We start from the raw sequence: 20,736 nt of genomic DNA, 5'->3' as shown, positions 1-20,736 counted from the left end.
GGTTGTTTTGGTAGACGAAGATGGAATTGTTAGAGCGGATGTCCCTTTTAGAAGGGCAGAATCAAAGTAAAATCTCAAATGAATTTTAAAAATTAAATCTAGTATTTAAATTTCTATTTCAACTTTTGTTTTTAAACCAAAACCAATAAAATTGAAACACATAGCTTTAGCTTTGGTTTCTTTGTTTCACCATCGTCGCCATCCTTCGTCATCTCTGCAACATCAGTTGAAACCTTATGTCCCCATCATTATCTTCAACACTAGCCTCCTCTAATAACCGTTTCTATATATGCTTCTCTAATCGCTTCTCCATTGTCAACCGCTACTCCCCAGTCTTTGTTGGTTTTTTTGAATAAAAAAGAAGAACTAAGTGCTTGTTTTAGGACCAAAACAAAAAAGAAAAATGGCTGAAAAAAATTCATCATACATAGATGCCAACCGAAGCTTACATATAAACAAGCAATCAACTTGATTAAAAAAAAAAACTATCACTTAATACTTACCTAACACCACTAACACATCTTGAAACTCATAAAACTAAACTTGTACATGTAGATAAGCTGATTTAATCAAGTCAATCTGCACCCAATCACAACAAACATCTTACTAACTTAGGTCAAATGTAACTAAGTAACAAAAAAACAACAAAAGAAACCATGTTGTCGTGCTGCAACATGCATGCAACAAAAAAATAGACTTAGCCGCATGTAAGTCATTTCTTAAGACTCCTTGGCATTCATGCTGCAAACTCCCAATTTGGCTTTTAAATTCTCGAACCTTGTTGTCCCAAAAGGTTTTGTCAAGATGTCTGCCAATTGATCTTCAAAACTGCAATGAACCACCTTGATCTTATGTGCTTGCTCCACTTCTCTGACAAAATGAAACTTAATCTTGAAATGCTTAATTTTACCATGAAACACTGGATTCTTTGCAATTGCAATAGCAGATTGATTGTCACATTTAATCTTTGTTGCTTCTCTTTGGTGCAAATTCAAATCAACCAAGAGTTTCCTCAGCCAAATAGCTTGATTAACAGCTGTAGCTGCTGCAACATATTCAACCTCAGCTATTGATTGAGCTACAATGGTTTGCTTTTTTGAACTCCAATAAAAAAAATTGATCCTAATGTGAACAGGCACCCTGAGGTACTTTTCATGTCATCAAAGGATCCAGCCCAATCACTATTTGTAAAACCAACAAGTTTCATGTCATTAGCCTTGCTGAACTTGACTCCATAGCTTAGAGTCCCTTTGATATATTTCAGAACTCTTTTTGCTACTTAAAAGTAAGTCACATTGCAACAATGCATGAATCTGGACAAAAGACTGACAAGAAATACAATACTAGGTCTTAAGTCTGTTAAATAGAGTAAATACCCCACAGGGCTTAATCAGATTCATTTACCCTTTCAAAATCACCTTGGTTCGTAAGTTTTTCACCAATAGCAACTGGAGCACTAGTTGTTTTGCAATTTTGCATGCAAAATTTGTTCAAGATCTTAAAGGCAAAAGCCTTCTGACTTATGAAAATGCCTTGCTGAGTTCGAGATACCTGCATACCAAAAAAGTAGGTCATTTCACCTAGATCAGACATTTTGAATGCATTTTCTATTTGCCTTTTGAACTTAGCTAGCAATTCATCACTTCCACTAATCACTAGCATGTCATCCACATACAATTAGACTATTAGAATAGTTTCATCTCCAGTTTTCTTCACATATAAAATTGGCTAACTGATGCTTTTTCGAATCCCAAGCTTGGCAAATAACTGTCAATTATATCATACCAAGCCTTTGGTGTATGTTTTAAGCAATATAAAGCCTTTTTAAGCTTGTACACTTTTGTTTCTTCACCAACCACCTTGAAGCCATCTGGTTGTTCAACATATATCTCCTCCTTGAGGAATCCATTAAGAAAGGAAAACTTCACATCAAGTTAATGTATCTTCCCCTTCCTTTGAGCTGTCAAGGCAAGCAAAAGTTTTATGGTATCTAATCTTGCCACAGGTGCAAAGGTCTCAAAGTAGCCAACACCATACATTTGGCTGTAACTCTTCACAACCAACATTGCCTTCAACTTTGATGCGTGATATTCGTAACAAGTTTTAAAGATTTATAAATGAAACGTTCTTGAGACTAACTTATTATCACGATTAAGGCAAGTGTACCTATCGAACAAAGAGTATAGTTCAAAGAAGACCGGATTATCGAACCCAAAGGAACTACGAGTACTAGTATTTACTTCCTTTTTATTATCTAGCCTAAAATTTAAGAGGTTTGGTTGTCTAAACTAATTACTAACTAAGAATGCACAGAAAGAAAAACTTGGGAAAATACTTTTGGGAAAATTCGATTGATTGAGACAATACCTAAGGACAAATCCACCTAGACTTCACTTGTTATTTGACTCTAAATCGCATTTATTTATTCATTTGACTTGATCCGTAGAAATCCCTAAGTTATATTATTATCTCTCTCGAGACTAATAACGTCTAACTCTAGGTTGAATAATTGAAATCTCTTTCTAATTAACATCCTAGAATTGCATTAACTCGATCTATGGATTCCCTTATTATGTATCACCCTAATCCGACAAAATCTTGTCACCCTATCTCTAGGCGCGCAATCAACTCCGCTTAATTATGATAAATTTACTCTTAGACAGGGTCTATTCCTCCTCTGAATAAGAGCTTAACTTGAATCAATATCTTGGAATATCAAAACAAGAATTAAGAACACATAATTAAGAACAAGTCAAATATTTATCATACAATTCAGATAATAATAACAAGATCTGTCTTAGGTTTCATTCCCCTTAGGTATTTAGGGGTTTAGTTCATACTTATGAAAGAAAACATCTCAAAAGCATAAAGATAACAAAACATAAGAAAACCCAAAACTCCTGAAGGAACTTAAAGGGAGATCTCCAGTCTTGATGATGAATCCGGCTCTTGAGATAGATCAATCGGCTTTCCTTGAGTAATTCATTGCTTCCTACTCTATATCCCCTTTCCTAAGTGCCTCCTCAAGTGTTTAAATAGGCTTTGGAATGCCTAAGAGCCCTCAAATTGGCCTTTTTCGAATTAGACTAAACTTGGCTTCGGCAGGGACACGCCCGTGTGACACGCCCGTGTGTGATAACTGAAGGCTGTGGTTAAGGCTGTTAAATGGGCACGGGCGTGTGATCCACCTGTGTAAGTCGTGCTTAGATCTTTCCAAATTGCCAGGCCCGTATGAGGAAGTCCAGGCTGTGTTGTTTTCCCATGTGGGTCTATTTTCTCTATTTTCGACCCGTTTCTCGCTCTTTTTACTCTCCTATGATCTCCTAAGTATAAAACATGAAATTAAATGATTAGGAGCATCGAATTCACCAAATCTAAGGAGAAACCATCTATAAATGCATTAGGCATGGGGTAAAAATATGTATAAATTACGATTTATCAAATACCCCCACACTTAAGCATTTACTTGTCCTCAAGCAAAACCCTCAACTCACAATCAAAATAAATACTTCTTAACTTATAATTCCTATTACTAATATCTCAAAATAATCCATAAGTAATCATACATTGAAAATTTGACTGAAAGAACATCAAAGTTCCAAAACATTCCAAGTTGAGTATTTTATCATGAAAGCATAGGTGTCTCCCCTCATCTAAGTAATTACCTTCCACTCAAAATATCATTGGGTTTCACATCCTCACTAAAGATTCACTCAAATCACTTGAGGTTTTTAAGGACAATACATGAAGCACTCAATAGTCAATAATGAAAAGTTATTATCATAGGCTTGCATGAAAATCAAATCTCCACCACTATATATTGAAATGAACATCAATCAAAAGGTCTTTAAAGGGTTGTAACGTGGCTTTGGTTAGGTAGTGTGGTCACAAGCTGAAAGAAAAGGTTAGAATCGAGATTGAATTGGAAAATTGCCTAACTAGAAAAAGTAATTAAACATCAATTGAGTACAAGTGAGCTTTTTCTCAAAAGGTGAAATTTAGATACTGCGACTCAACAATACTGAATTACTACTAATATGTAAGTATAAATGTTTTTTTTTTAAGAACAAGTCAAATACATAGAAGAGCAAAGCATAGCTATGCAATTAGTTCAAATCAAATCTCGACAAAAATAGGGATCAAATTAGAGGATTTCAACAATAATGGTTTATAGTTTAATATTGAGGGTAAATCAATTAATGGCTTGTTAGGCTCAAAGAGGTTTACTAATGGTTAATTATGAAGGTAGGCTTTTGTGGAGTGAGTGCGTTAAACCTAAGTGCCTTTATCATTTTGACATATCAAATCAAATGGTGTGGTCTTGACATGCATAGTCAAGCAAGTTCTAGAATAACAATTCAATACTGACGCACTCAAAGCAACAATAAAAGTGAGCATGAAAGAAATAATAGGTGCTCTAAATGCTCAAAATCTCACAAAAATTATGGCTTTTTGATGTTTAAACCTATGAATTTCAACTCAAGATAATACCTAAACTTGGGAGAAACAACCTATAAAATTTTAAATTCAAAAGTCAACTTATCATGCTTGATTCTTTAATATCTTAAAGTTTAAACAATCAATGCATGAATACCTAAGTTTTAATTCAAGACATATCAATAAAAATCGTAAATTAATCAAAATTAATTCTAATCATGGCATAAGAAGATCACATGAGAATAAGACACAATTCAGGGATTTCTAATGACGATATGAAAGACCCCCCACACTTAAGATGTACATTGCCCTCAATGTACAAAGATAGATATATTGAAAAAGATAGATTGATAATCATAAGATAGGGAGAGAAGTGAAACTTCGTGAATGATGAATGAACTCCTTGAATTGGGGTTATAGAGAATAATCGGCCAAAGCAAAGATGAGGGTGAAGGAGGATACTCCGGTGGTGGTAGAGGTTGGGTTCCACAAATGCTGTGCCAAAAGAATATTATATCTCAAGTTGACTATGGTCGTGGTCGAGCAGGGCATGGCAGTCGTGGAGAACCTTTCTTAGTGGAGTTTCAAGTTCTTGAGTAATAGTGAGCTTTGGAGCTCTTTATAACTGTGATAGAACTAGGAACTCTTTTAGGAAATATATAAGGAAGAATAAGTACTCATAATGAATTAGCCGAAATTAAAAATTGTAAAATAATAATAATAAAACCTAATAAAAATAAGGTGAAAGAAAAATAAAAAGTAGTCTTAAATGAAAATAAAAGGAACAATATAAAATAATAAATAAAAGTTTTTAAACATCTTCATCGCCAGATGGTTCACGAGGTGGGGGTGGCGATGAGATGTGGAAGTGCTGACAAATCTGCTGTAGAGTAGTATCAATGTTATCGAAGCGCCGAAAACACTGCTGCTCGAATGAGTAAGGCGCTCAGAGATGTCAGTGTATGAAGCTGCCGCATGAACTGGACAATGAGGAGGTGGTGGCTGAGACGGTGGATCATCGTGACGTGGAGGGACATCATCAGTAATGTCCTCGGGGTCTTCCTCCTCGGTGGACTAGGCGAGGCGGTACTGAGGAGGGTGGGTTATTGGTGCTTCTCGATCATCCTCATATGTAACATGCTCGAGATGCTCTGTGGAGACATCTGGCCGATGAGAGTGAGTGAGAATGATTGGGCCGCTGTGTTGAGGAGCCCGAAGTGTCGAGCCAACCGAGTTACGTAGGGTCCAATGGAGATGACCCCCCTCCGATGTCACTCCGTCTGGTGGCGAATGGCAAGGGCAATGAAGTAAGCGAGGTCGAAGATGTGCCCATTCGCCATACTCCATAGAAAGTAGGCATCGTGAGTGTTGACAACACTGGTGCTCTCTCGTCGGCCTGTAAAAGTGTGTGCCAAGATGGCGTGTAGGTACCTCAAGGAGGGAGAGAGAGTTGATGCCTTGGAGCGGCTGGGATCGTAGGAAGCCGAGCTAGGGACCAAAGCATCCCAACACTTCGAAGGGGAGTAGTGGATGTGGAGAGGGAGGGTGTTGAGCTCGTTTTCTTCCATGAACTCCTCCATATAAAGGCCCAAAGTGATACCGAACTCGAGCACACTTAACTGGCAGACTAAACCGCTGAGACGGAACTGGACCGTTCCAGGGTCATCGAAGTTGGTCATGACATCTTGAACATGGAAGGTCGAGCAAAGTTCAAGTGTAAGCTCAAGGTACGTCGGCTCAATGATCACAAAGAAGAGTTCTCATTGATCGGTTGCCAGGAGGGCTCGGACATCGTCGGCCAACTGTGTAACACCCCTTACCCGTATCCAAGGCCGGAACAGGGTACGAGGCATTACCAGACTTAACCATACACATAAACGAAAACCGGGCCATAAAATTTCATTTAATTCAAAACTTTTCGAACACATGCATAAACTCATATTTAAAGATATATAATGTGGGATAAATGAGCACTTGCACATCCATAATCATGCAATAACATGTCATTCACTTTAAACATATTTGTTTACCATCATGTATATAATATACATTCTTACATTAACTAGAACTAGACATGCTAAATCTTATTCTCATTATATGCCATCATAATGTAGTTACCAATTTGTCCATTAAACATCCATATTCAAGGCAACATTACTCATTTCCGTTTAATTCATGATCCACTGGCCTGCATTTAACTTACCTGATGTATTACCAATCATGTATAACAAACAAAGCTAACTATATCATCACATCAAAACATAGGACATGGCATGATTAATTAAACTTACAAACCATAATGGATAAGGACCACATCTCATGATCATATGCGATAACTTAATGCAGATTGATACATATGGTCAAAGTCATAATAATAATACATATCACAAACCAACTTCCTATACATGCCACTCACTTGATATTTCTAATATTTGAATTAATTCTCCCAAAAATGACAGCTTAATAGTGTGATTTTGCCTCCGACAATCTCCAACCCCGAGCCGACCAGCCAAAACTGAAGAAGTAGAGAGAAGGGGTAAGCTTTACGCTTAGTAAGTCCATATGAAGTTAATAATCAATTACCCACATGTTTATTTTTTTAAGGTAAAACATCATAATTGTACAATTTGCTCTTGTTTAGGTTAAGTTGTTTTACCGAGTTATAGTTACTAATTCATTTATATCTGGAGCTACGATACTCCAAATTAAGTTTTGTTAATTTTTCTTGAAACTACACTCATATACCTTTCTCCCATAAAATTTCCAGAATTTTTGGTTTAGCCAATTAGTACAGTTTATTCATTAAAGTTACCCTATTTTGCTGTCTAACAGTTCTGACCTCTCTTCACTAAAAATTATTTTTCTCATAGTAAAAATTAGGATAATCCTCTCATCTATCTTTCTAAAGAATAGACTCATTAAGGATTTTAATAATATAAATTACAACCCATAATTATTTTTACACAATTTTAATGATTTTCTCAAATAAAAATAGGGATTACTTAATTCATTCAGACTCGTCCCACAACAATTTAAATATCTCATAATATAAATTTTGATTGCATATACCATTTCTACTATGTAAAAATAGACTCATTGGGATTTAACCTCATATTTTATTCAGCCCCTAATTCAATTTCCAAAATTTATGGTAAATTTCCAAAGTTGTGCCACTACAGTAATCCAAAACTGCCAAGGCTAAATTTACTCATTCATTACTATTATTCACAAAATCCATAAAATATCATTTCATTCATAATGGTAAGAACACATAATTATGGTTTATAAGAATAAATCCATAATCTCAATGTCATCAAGTATCAATGACTTATTCCAAATCATGTCATTTTCATAATATTCACCAAATACTATATACATCATAGATCATCACATGTCAAGGCATCACACATAAGTTTAGTGTACATACCTGTACAACTTGTAACATAACTCAAAGACATACTCAGCAATGGCTTATCTCATTGGGATCATCAACGAATACTTCGCCAAATTACCCGCTGAACACTCAAAATATAATCGGATACATGGAATGCATGCACATAAGTGTCTTGCCCACGCCTAGACAAACTCAATAGCTCGCAGAATATATGTGTAGCCAAGCTACCATGTAACCCACCCATAGGTGAACTCGGACTCAACTCAATGAGCTCGGTGTACCCATCCATAAGTGAACTCGAACTCAACTCAACGAGTTTGGAGAACATGGAAGGTCGAGCAAAGTTCAAGTGTAAGCTCATAGTACGTCGGCTCAATGATCACAAAGAAGAGTTCTCATTGATCGGTTGCCGGAGGGCTCGGACATCGTCGGCCAATCGTAACACCCTTACCCGTATCCAAGGCCTAACAGGTACGAGGCATTACCAGACTTAACCATACACATAAACGAAAACCGGGCCATAAAATTTCATTTAATTCAAAACTTTTCAACACATGCATAAACTCATATTTAAAGATATATAATGTGGGATAAATGAGCACTTGCACATCCATAATCATGCAATAACATGTCATTCACTTTAAACATATTTGTTTACCATCATGTATATAATATACATTCTTACATTAACTAGAACTAGACATGCTAAATCTTATTCTCATTATATGCCATCATAATGTAGTTACCAATTTGTCCATTAAACATCCATATTCAAGGCAACATTACTCATTTCCGCTTAATTCATGATCCATCGGCTCGCATTTAACTTACCTGATGTATTACCAATCATGTATAACAAACAAAGCTAACTATATCATCACATCAAAACATAGGACATGGCATGATTAATTAAACTTACAAACCATAATGGATAAGGACCACATCTCATGATCATATGCGATAACTTAATGCAGATTGATACATATGGTCAAAGTCATAATAATAATACATATCACAAACCAACTTCCTATACATGCCACTCACTTGATATTTCTAATATTTGAATTAATTCTCCCAAAAATGACAGCTTAATAGTGTGATTTTGCCTCCGACAATCTCCAACCCCGAGCCGACCTGCCAAAACTGAAGAAGTAGAGAGAAGGGGTAAGCTTTACGCTTAGTAAGTCCATATGAAGTTAATAATCAATTACCCACATGTTTATTTTTTTTAAGGTAAAACATCATAATTGTACAATTTGCTCTTGTTTAGGTTAAGTTGTTTTACCGAGTTATAGTTACTAATTCATTTATATCTGGAGCTACGATACTCCAAATTAAGTTTTGTTAATTTTTCTTGAAACTACACTCATATACCTTTCTCCCATAAAATTTCCAGAATTTTTGGTTTAGCCAATTAGTACAGTTTATTCATTAAAGTTACCCCTATTTTGCTGTCTAACAGTTCTGACCTCTCTTCACTAAAAATTATTTTTCTCATAGTAAAAAATTAGGATAATCCTCTCATCTATCTTTCTAAAGAATAGACTCATTAAGGATTTTAATAATATAAATTACAACCCATAATTATTTTTACACAATTTTTAATGATTTTCTCAAATAAAAATAGGGGATTACGAATTCATTCAGACTCTGTCCCACAACAATTTAAATATCTCATAATATAAATTTTGATTGCATATACCATTTCTACTATGTAAAAATAGACTCATTGGGATTTAACCTCATATTTTATTCAGCCCCTAATTCAATTTCCAAAATTTATGGTAAATTTCCAAAGTTGTGCCACTACAGTAATCCAAAACTGCCAAGGCTAAATTTACTCATTCATTACTATTATTCACAAAATCCATAAAATATCATTTCATTCATAATGGTAAGAACACATAATTATGGTTTATAAGAATAAATCCATAATCTCAATGTCATCAAGTATCAATGACTTATTCCAAATCATGTCATTTTCATAATATTCACCAAATACTATATACATCATAGATCATCACATGTCAAGGCATCACACATAAGTTTAGTGTACATACCTGCACAACTTGTAACATAACTCAAAGACATACTCAGCAATGGCTTATCTCATTGGGATCATCAACGAATACTTCGCCAAATTACCCGTTGAACACTCAAAATATAATCGGATACATGGAATGCATGCACATAAGTGTCTTGCCCACAGCTAGACAAACTCAATAGCCTGCAGAATATATGTGTAGCCAAGCTACCATGTAACCCACCCATAGGTGAACTCGGACTCAACTCAATGAGCTCGGGTGTACCCATCCATAAGTGAACTCGAACTCAACTCAACGAGTTTGGATGCCTAGTTACATCTCACGAACTCGGACTCAACTCAATGAGTTCGGAACTCAAATATCCTAGTGACATGTCACTTGTATCCTAATCTATTCCCAAGGTTCAAACGGGATTTTCCTTAATCACACATCTTTGCCATTTTCCACGGACTGTTGGAACCGATACTTGGTAGCATTTCATATTTATCAAATAGCTCACATAATTTGCATATTACTAAATAATAATCCACAGCATAATATTTCATAATAATAATCATCATATCATATAAATAACATTAAATTACTTAAAATAACAATTATGTTACCACATTTACACGTGAACTTACATCTCATTTAATATCAAAGCAATAACATTAAATTGCACATTGCATTATTAAAAATCATATGAACTTACCTCGTATGCGAAAATGACCATTTTTAACATTTTGTCCACAACCTGATATTTTCTGATTTTAGCCTGAATTTCGATTTTTCCTTGCTCTATCATTTCAAATATAGCCTAGTTAGGACTCACATTATTCAAATTAACCCAAAATCATATTTTTCCAAGATTACAACTTTGCCCCTAAACTTTGTCAAAATTACATTTTTACCCCTAGGCTCGTAAATTAAACTTCATCCTATTTCCTTATGTTTTATGACATTTTGATCATTTTTCTCTTCTATAGCAACATCAAATTCGTACTCTAACATGTACTTATGAACATTAGGTATTTTTACCGATTATGTCGTTTTACTCGTTTTCACGTAAAATAGCTTAATAAAAGTTGTTTAACACAATTTCAAGCTTCATATTCTACCATAAAACGTCAAAATAAACATATTTCACCTATGGGTATTTTTCCAAATATAAACCCTAAGTTAAATTATTGCTAGAATAAGCTTAAACAAGTTACCGGGATTTCAAAAATGTAAATAACTTTAAAAACGGGGCTAAGGAGCACTTAAAATCGAGCTTGGGAGTTTGAACAAACCTTAACCATGGCTGCTGCTGGTAGAAATGGTTGAATGAAGAAGATGATAGCTAATTTGGATTATTTCCCTTTTTAATTCTTTTAATTATTAGTTTACCAAAATACCCCTAACTTAAAAATATTTTATTACACCCATTTCATGTCTATTTTTGTCCAGAAATTAACCAATGGTCTAATTGCCATTTAAGGACCCTCAATTTAATATTTCATAACAATTGGACACCTCTAGTATGTAGAACTCAACTTTTGAACTTTTTACTATTTAGTCCTTTTAACTAAATTAAGTGCCCGAACGTCAAAATTTTCGAACGAAATTTTCACGAAATTATTCTGTGAAATCGTAGACCATAAAAATATAATAAAAAATAAAATTTTCATCATCAGATTTGTGGTCCCGAAACCACTGTTCCAACTAGGCCCAAAATCAGGGTGTTACAAACTGAACTTGTTCAAGCGCGGTCCAGTCAATGCAGCGGCCCACACCTAAAGGTCGGGCCCGAAGTATCTGAAAAAGTTCCTCCTGATTTCCTGGTGGAAACTGGAGGAAGGGGTGTCGATTTTTCGAGATGTGACCCGAGGATGACGCTACTCCTTTCCGCTTCTTCGAGGTAGGAACAGAAGTCTTCTTACCACCTGATGATGACATTGAACCTGCGTTAAAAAATCGAAACTCAAACAATACATCCCAAAAATAGCACAGAAGCACAAAACTAAATATGAAGATTTCATTAGACTTACATAGTGGATGAAGTAAACAAAACTACTAAATGTATCAAGTTATAGTATTATTGGAATAATGTAACAAGAATATGAATGAATGTATATAGGAAGCATAAATTTCATGAAACTAGGAAAAATAAAAAGTAGAGCATAATGGAGTAACTAAAATGACAAAATTCTTATAAACAAGCAAAATTATTCTATTGTTCTAACTATGAGAATTCATTTAAAATAGGAAAATAGAGCAGAGAAATCATGAAATAAACAAAATATTCAAAGGAGATAAAGAGAAAAGAGTAAACAAACAGAAAAAGAAGGAACTTGGGGCGTCAAAATTGGTGTTGTAGACGGTGCACGGGCGTGGGGGGTAGGGCATGTGGAGTTACAGCGACTAGGGTTAGGGATTTTTAGGGAGGGAGATGATGAATAGTGAGGGGTTTTTATAGATTTTGGGGCACACGACTGTGGGACATGCCCGTGTGCCCTAATTTTTGCTCCTATGTTTTGCGAATTTTGAATTTGGGCGCGTCTGACATTTGGCCCATTCCCGTGTTGCTCAGGCGTGTGAGTGCACATGGCCGTGTTGTACGGTCGTGTCTCACTTCGTTCGCTTCTCCCACTCTCGTGTACATAAGTCCACGCCCGTGTTAACTTGACAGGTTCGCCCACGGATGATGGGCACAGGCGTGCGACAGGTTCATCCAGGGTTTCGAGGCACGGGCATGTCGAATGCCCGTGTTGTTTTGGCAGGTTCGCCCACGGCCATGTCGCACGGCCGTAACGACTTTATCGCTTCCCATGTTGGAAACATTTTGCCCTATTTTCGCACGGCCTAAAGCATGCCCGTGTGCCTGTTCGTGTGGTATTTAGAGAGTCTGTGTACCATGATTTGGTTAGTACGTTAGATGTTAAAAACTCAAATTTAAAGAAATTAATACTGTTAGTGCTCAGGTTACCTCCCGAGAAGCTCTTATTTGTAGTCTAAGCTCGACTTACTTCTTTGGTGCATGATCATGGTGAATCGAGGAGTTTACACTCCTCATCCCTGCTATCAATTTTATCAACATAAGGTTTAATACGAGTATCATTTACCTTGAATGTGCCAAAGTTGGAGTGGTTTACCTCGACCGTACCGTATGAAAAATACTAATAACCGTAAGAGAGGCTTCTTCATTTGGTTCAGAAATGGCGATTCGAGGATCTACTGCATCGAGTAGTACTTTGTCTCCAACTTTAAGTTGATTTTTGGAGGAATTAAGCTCCTCATGGCATGGTTTTGGTTTATTGTATTTTCTCGATTTCTGTGTCCGCCATTCATCTAGCTCATCAATTGGTAACCTTCATTCTTTATGGATAGTGATAAACCGTAATTTATACATATTTTTACCCCATGCTTAACGTATTTTATGGATGATTTTTCCTTAGAATTGGTGAATTCGATGCTCCTAATGCCTTAATTTCATCATTTATACTTAGGTGAGCATAGGAGAGCGAAAGGAACGAGAAACGAGCCAAAAACTGAGAAAATGGGCCAAAGTACGAATCAACATGGCCTGGACTTCCTCACATAGGCAGACCACAGGGCCGTGTCAATTTAGCAGAATCGAAGCACGACTCACATAGGTAGACCACATGCCCGTGCCTATTTAACAGGCTTGACCACAGCCTGAAGTAATCGCACACGAGCATGTCACACGGGCGTGTCCCTGCCGAACCCAAGTTGAGTACAATTCAGAAAAGGCTAATTTTGAGGACTTTTAGGCATTCTAAAGCCTATAAATATACCCTAAAGGAAGAGGAAAAGGGACACAAAGAGAAGGAGGCAGGGAACTGCTCAAGGGAAGCCGATTGATCCATCTTAGAAGCTAGAGTCACCATCAAGACTGATGATCTCCCCTCAATTTCCCTTCAGGAGTTTTGGGTTTTCTTTATGTTTTGTATTCATTATTCTTCTGAGATGTTTTCCTTTTTAGTTATGAACTAAATCCCCTAAATACCTAAGGGGAATGAAACCTAAGACGAATCTTGTTATTATTTTCTGAATTATATGATAAATATTTAACTTGTTCTTAATTATGTGTTCTTAATTCTTGTTTTGATATCCCAGGATATTGATTCAAGATAAGCTCTTATTCAGAGGAGGAATAAACCCTGTCTAAGAGTACATTTGTCATAATTAAGCGGAGTTGATTGCGCGCCTAGACATAGGGTGACAAGATTTTGCCGGATTAGGGTGAAACCTAATAAGGGGATCCATAGATCGAGTTAATGCAACCCTATGGTGTTAATTAGAGAAAAGTCTCAATTATTCAATCTAGGGATTAGACGTTGTTAGTCCTGAATAGGTATAATAACATAACTTAGGGATCTCTACGGGACAAGTTAAATGAATAAATCGTTCGATCTGGAGCCTGAATAACAAGTAAAGTCTAGGTGGACTTTTCCTTAGGTATTGTCTTAATTCAATCGTTTTCCAAAAGTAATCCCCCAATTCTACTTTCTACGAATTCTTAGTTTAGATAATTAGTTAGTTAAAACAAAACCCCCTTATTCTTAGACTAGATAATAGAAAGACAGTCATTACTAGTACTTTTAGTTTCTTTAGGTTCGACAATCCGGTCTTGCTAAAACTATACTACTGTTCGATAGGTACACTTGCCTACATCGTGATAATAGTTAGTTTCAAGAACAATTCTTTATAAATATTTAAAACCTGTCATACGAAAATCGCGATCAAGTTTTTAGCGCCGTTGTCGGGGAACTAAGATATTAGGAATGCTCAATTTTTATTACTTTAGCCATTTATTTTTCTTGCAATTTAGTTTTTAATTTTTAATTTTATTATTATTTATTAATTTAATTTTTCTTTCTCTTGGCAAGTTTTTATAGTTTATGACTAGAAAAAACTCGTCAGGACCACTACTTTTGAAGAAATCGATAGCACAGTTCGCAGAAACCAAAGAGAAATAAGGTGAAGCTTAAGATACACAGAGAACGAGCAAGAGGACGATACTCAAACCCCAACCGAAGAGATGGCTGAAAACCAAGACAGTCAGCTACCTCCTGCGATACATGTTGAACTAACGAATCAGAATCCTACTCCTCGTATTATGTATGATTATGCTAAACCTACTTTAACAGGAACTAAGTCAAGTATAGTTAAGCCTGGTATTGCTGTAAATAATTTTGAACTAAAACCTAACACTATTCAAATGATACAGCAATTTGTTCAGTTTGATAGTTTGCAGGATGAGGATCCGAACACTCACTTGGCAAATTTCCTGAAATTCTGCGATACATTTAAAATTAATGACGTTTCTGACTATGCCATTCGTCTTCAGTTATTCCCTTTTTCATTGAGAAACGAAGCTAAACAGTGAACTCGTTACCACGAGGGTCAATCACTACTTGGGAACAAATGACCGAAAAATTTCTATTAAAATGTTTTTCACCGGCTAAAACGGCCAAATTACGTAATGATATCTCTTCGTTTGTGCAGATGGACTTAGAAACTCTTTATGATGCATGGGAGAGATACAAGGACTTACTAAGAAGGTGCCCTCATCATGGGTTACCGCTTTGGCTATAGGTTCAAACATTCTATAATGGCCTGAATCCTTCGACTCGACAAATGGTTGACGCAGCTGATAGCGGAACCATAAAAAATAAAACACTTGAAAATGCTTATGAGTTTATTAAAGATATGTCACTGAATAACTATCAGTGGCAAGTCATGAGGACTAAGCCAACTAAAACAGTAGGCGTTTATAACGTCGATTCGGTCACTATGCTGTCAAACCAGGCAGAACTTCTGAATAAAAAGATTAATGGTTTACTTGGTTCTACTCAGGTACATCCAGTAACGAGGTGCGAGACGAATGGAGGAGGAGCATGCACAGAGTATCAACCCTTCAACCCTAGCATCGAGGAGTAACAAGTTCAATATATGGGTAACAATAACTCTAGACCCCAAAATAACCCATATAGTAACATTTATAATGCAGGTTGGAGGAACCATCCCAATTTCTCGTGGGGCAGTCAAGGAAATCAAAGACCACAAAATCCTTCAGGTTTTCAACAACCACCCTATCAACAGGAAAAGAAATTGAACCTTAAAGAGATGTTGTCTAAATTTATCTCGGTGTCAGAAACCCATTTCCAGAACACCGAGACAGTACTTAAAAATCAACAAGCGTCGATCCAAGGGCTCGAAACTCAGATCGGCCAGCTTTCCAAACTAATCTCCGAACGACCACGAGGTAGCTTGCAAGTAATACTGAACCCAACCCAAGGGAATAGCTCAACGTGATTAATGTTCAAGATGAAGAAGGATTTGTTGAGCCTGAGCCAGAACCGAGGCAAGAAACTGTGGTAAGCAGAGGTCAAGGTGAGGTAGATCATAATAAAAACAAAGTAGTGAATGTTGAATATAAACCTTGTGTGCCATACCCTAACGCGACAAGGAAAAACTGCTCAGATGCACAATTTGGTAAATTTCTTAAACTCTTAAAAATATTACATATTACCTTACCGTTTATTGAAGCTATATTACGGATGCCAAACACGATGAAATTTTTAAAGGAGCTTTTAGCAAATAAACAGAAGTTGGACGAGGCGTCGAATGTGGAGCTAAACGCAGTTTGCTCAGCTATTCTACAGAATAAACTACCCAACAAACTAAAAGATCCAGGGAGTTTTATGATTCCTTGCTTAATTGGGAGTTTAGATGTTAATAATGCATTAGCTGATTTAGGGGCTAGTATTAACGTCATGCCCTACAAAATGTTCAAACAATTAGGTCTTGGGAAACCCAAACAGACTAGGATGAGCATTCAATTAGCAGATAAAACTATAAGATTCTCTAGGGGTATTATTAAAGATGTGCTAGTTAAAGTCGATAAATTTATATTTCCCGTTGACTTCATTATTCTAGACATAGAGGAGGATAGCAACACTCCTTTGATTTTGGGACGGCCCTTTTAGCAACTTCTAAAACGATTATTGATGTTGGCATAAGTGAGCTCACACTCCGTGTGGGAGACGAAACAATCACCCTTCAAGCTCACAATTCTGGCGCCATATCGAAAATTGAAGGTGATCGTTTAAACCATTCTACTAAAACTGACAATAAGGTGCAACCTACTTTGCAGGAAATGAGTCTGAAGGAAGTACATGAGCCATTCTCAAGCAATAGTAGAGGACTTATTCATGAAGATCAAAGGCTACAAATTGAGGAGCTTGATGAATGGCGAATGCATAAACCGAGAACACACGATAAACCAAAACTATGCTAGAATGAGCTCAATCAACTTAAGGTTGGAGATAAAGTATTATTAGATGCCGCAGATCCTCACATTGTCACTACCAAACCAAATGAAGAAATCCCTCTTACGGTACTTAGCATTTTTCCATTCGGTATAATCGAGGTAAGTCATCCCAAGTTCGGCACTTTTAAGGTAAACAACACCCATCTAAAACCTTATTTTGATGAGAATGATAGCAGGAATGAGGAGTATAAACTCTTCGAACCACCATGACCATTCAATGGAGAGGTAAGTCAAGCTTAGACTATATATAAGCGCTTCTCGGGAGGCAACCCGAGCACTAACTGTATTAACTTCTTTAAATTTTAGTATTTACCACCTAACTTACTAACGGAGCTCTTGAACACAGGTTTCCCACACAGACACGACTAGCACACGGGCGTTCCTTAGGCCGTGTGGAAATAGAGCAAAAATTTCCCCAAACACAGGCTACGATAAATCGCCACAGCCGTGGGCGAACCTATTAAATTAACACGAGCGTGGGCCTACATACATAGGCGTGGGAGAAACGAACGAAGCCAGGCACGGTCGTGCGACACAGCCGTGTGCACCCACACGTCCAAGGAACACAGGCATAGGGAAATTATCAAACGTGTCCAAATTCAAAGTTCGAGAATCACACGGGCAAAAATTGGGGAACACGGGCATGTTCCCTGGCTGTGTGCCCCAAAATCTATAAATAGGCTTCACTATTCATTATCTTCTTCAGCCAAAAAACCCTAACCTTAGCCGCTGCAAGTCCACACGCCCTCCCCACCACGCCCGTGCGCAGCTTCCAACTGCATTTTTGACACCCAACCTCTCTCCTTTAGCATTTGTTTACTCCTTTCTCTTTTATTTCACTAATTTATAATGTTATTTATCATAGTAATCTATATTGTTCATAATATTTTCATCTTTCTATCACTCAAATGTCATTTATAGAACAAGTTATCATCTTTTTCTTGTTCAAATTCTTATTCATTACGTGATTTCTCTACTCCACTTGATTAGTTAGAAGTGCATATTCATGGTTAGGATAGTTGAAATATTCATGCCTCTTGTCTTGACATTTATGTTCATTTATATAGTATGATACATTCCATTCTTTGCCATTTTTACTTATATCACCACGCTAATGCCACAAAATTAGGTCATTGAACTTATTGTTTTTGTTAAACTTAGTAATTGTGGTTGAACATATTTATGGATTTTCCTCTTCGAATTTATCCGCATTTTCCCCTGTCCACTCATCAAGATGAATTAATGTTTCCAATTGCAGGCATACAATGTTGTCTTCACGTGCTAAAAAGGCAGTTGTCCCTACTTCAAAGAAAAAGAAAGGAGCGTCATCTTCTTCGGGTCCTACAGCAGAAATTTACCACCATTTCCTGCAATTCCCCATCCGGCCCCAAGAAGAACTTTTCCAAATATTCTGGGCCCGACCTTTAATTGCGGGCCGCTGTATCGACTGGGCTGCAGTAGAACAAGTTCAGTTGGCTGATGCGATTTGGGCCCTCTTAACCACCGACCCTTGAGAGCTTTTCTTTGAGATCATCGACCCAACGTATCTCGAGCTCACGATAGAATTATGCTTCACATTTCATCTTCAGACCGTGATGATGAACTACGATGATCCCGACACGGTGCAATTTTAGCCTAGGCAGATTAGTCCGCCAGCTCAGCGTCCTAGAATTCGGTACGACACTGGGCTTATATACGGAGGAATTCATGGAGGAGAATGACTTAGATACTCTCAACTACCATATCCATCATTCTCCTTTACGTTGTTGGGACATACTAGTACCAGGTGCAACCACCTATAATCCTAGCCGCTCCAAGGCATCGGCTCTCCCTCCATCTCTGAGCTCACACGATAACAGGAAGGCAAGAGAGAACTGGCGTCGTTAATACTCACGACGCCTACTTTCTATGGTGTATGTCGCACGGGCACGTCATCAACCTTGCCTATTTCATTGCCCTCGTCATTCAACACCAGATGGAGCGACATAGGAAGGGGGTCATCTCCATTGGCCCTTATGTGACGCGATTGGCTCGACACTACGGGCTCCTCAGCACCGTGGCCCAAGAATCATCTTTGACCCTCATTGGCCAGATGTCTCCACAAGCCATCTCGAGCATGCTTAGCATGAGGATGATCGAAAAGCGCCGAGGAACCTACCCTCCTCAATATCGACTCGCCCAATCTACCGAGAAGGAGGCCCCCGAAGACATTACTGATAATGTCCCCCCACAACACGAGGACCCACCGTCTCAGCCACCACCACCCTCTCGTCCAATTCATGCGGCGGCTTCATATGCTGACATCTTTGAGTGCCTCACTCGATTCGAGCAGCAGTGTTTTCAACGATTTGACAACATTGATTCTACTCTATAGCAGATTTTTCAGCACCTTCACATCTCATCGCCTCTCCCACCTCGCGAACCATTTAGCGATGAAGATGTTTAAAAACATTTATTTATTATTTTATGTTTTTACTTTTATTTTATTTTAAGACTACTTTTTATTTTTCTTTCACCTTATTTTTATTAGGACTTATAATTATTATTTTACAATTTTTAATTTTGGCTAATTCCTATTGAGTACTTACCCTTCCTTATATATTTCCTAAAAGAGTTCTTGATTCTATCACAGTTATAAAGAGCTCCATAGCTCATTATTCAGGAACTCGAAACTCCACTGGGAAAGGACTTATGGACTAATGAACCTCTACCACCGCTGGAGTATCCTCCTCCACCCTCACGCCGATTATTCTCTAAAACTCCAGTTCAAGGAAATTCACTCATCACTCAGGAAGTTTCACTCCTCTCCCTATCTTATTTCTATATTCTTATATCTATCTTTGTACATTGAGGATAATGTACATCTTAAGTGTCGGGGTATTCATTTCATTATCAGAAAAATCCCTGAATGATTGCCTTGTTCTCTTGAAAAGCTCTCATATCATTTTTAGGATAAATTTTGATTGATTTGTGATTTTTTTATATACCTTGAATTAAAACATAGGCATTTATGCATTGATTGTTTAAACTTTAAGATATTAGAGAATCAAGCATGATAAGTTGATTTTTAAGAATTTAAAAATTTAGGTTGTTTCCCCAAAGTTTAGGTATTACTTTGAGTTGGAATTCACATGTTTTAAACATCAAAAAGCCATAATTTTCGTGAGATTTTTGAGCCTTTTGAGCATCTATTAATTCTTTCATGCTCACTTTTATTATTACTTTGAGTGCGTCAGTATTGAACTGTTATTCTAGAACTTGTTTGATTATGCATGTCAAGACCACACCATTTGATTTGATATGTCAAAATGATTAAGGCACTTAGGATTAACCCACTTATGCCATGAAAAACCTACCTCCAAAATTAACCCCTAGTGAACCCCTTTGAGCCTAACAACCCATTTTTTTTTGTATTACCCGTAATATTAACCTTTAACCCATTATTGTTGAAATCCCCTAAATTAAATTTGATCCCAATTTTTGTCGAGATTTGAATTGAAATAATTACTCAGCTATGTCTTGTTCTTAATAGTAGTCTA

The 20,736-nt window shown here is 36.9% G+C and overlaps 1 non-coding gene across 1 annotated transcript; it reads right to left on the bottom strand.

Annotated features, from left to right (window-relative positions):
* Window positions 1–15,336: 15,336 nt before the first annotated feature.
* On the bottom strand, window positions 15,337–15,443 carry LOC128284750 (small nucleolar RNA R71). Its single transcript, XR_008275172.1, has one exon. It is a non-coding gene; the product is annotated as a small nucleolar RNA R71 (small nucleolar RNA).
* Window positions 15,444–20,736: the final 5,293 nt, after the last annotated feature.

The sequence above is a fragment of the Gossypium arboreum genome, chromosome 11 (genome assembly GCF_025698485.1).
Source record: "Gossypium arboreum isolate Shixiya-1 chromosome 11, ASM2569848v2, whole genome shotgun sequence".
Classification (NCBI taxonomy): Eukaryota; Viridiplantae; Streptophyta; class Magnoliopsida; order Malvales; family Malvaceae; genus Gossypium; species Gossypium arboreum.
Note: the sequence above shows the minus strand (reverse complement) of the source record. Positions and strands in the feature narration are given on the sequence as shown.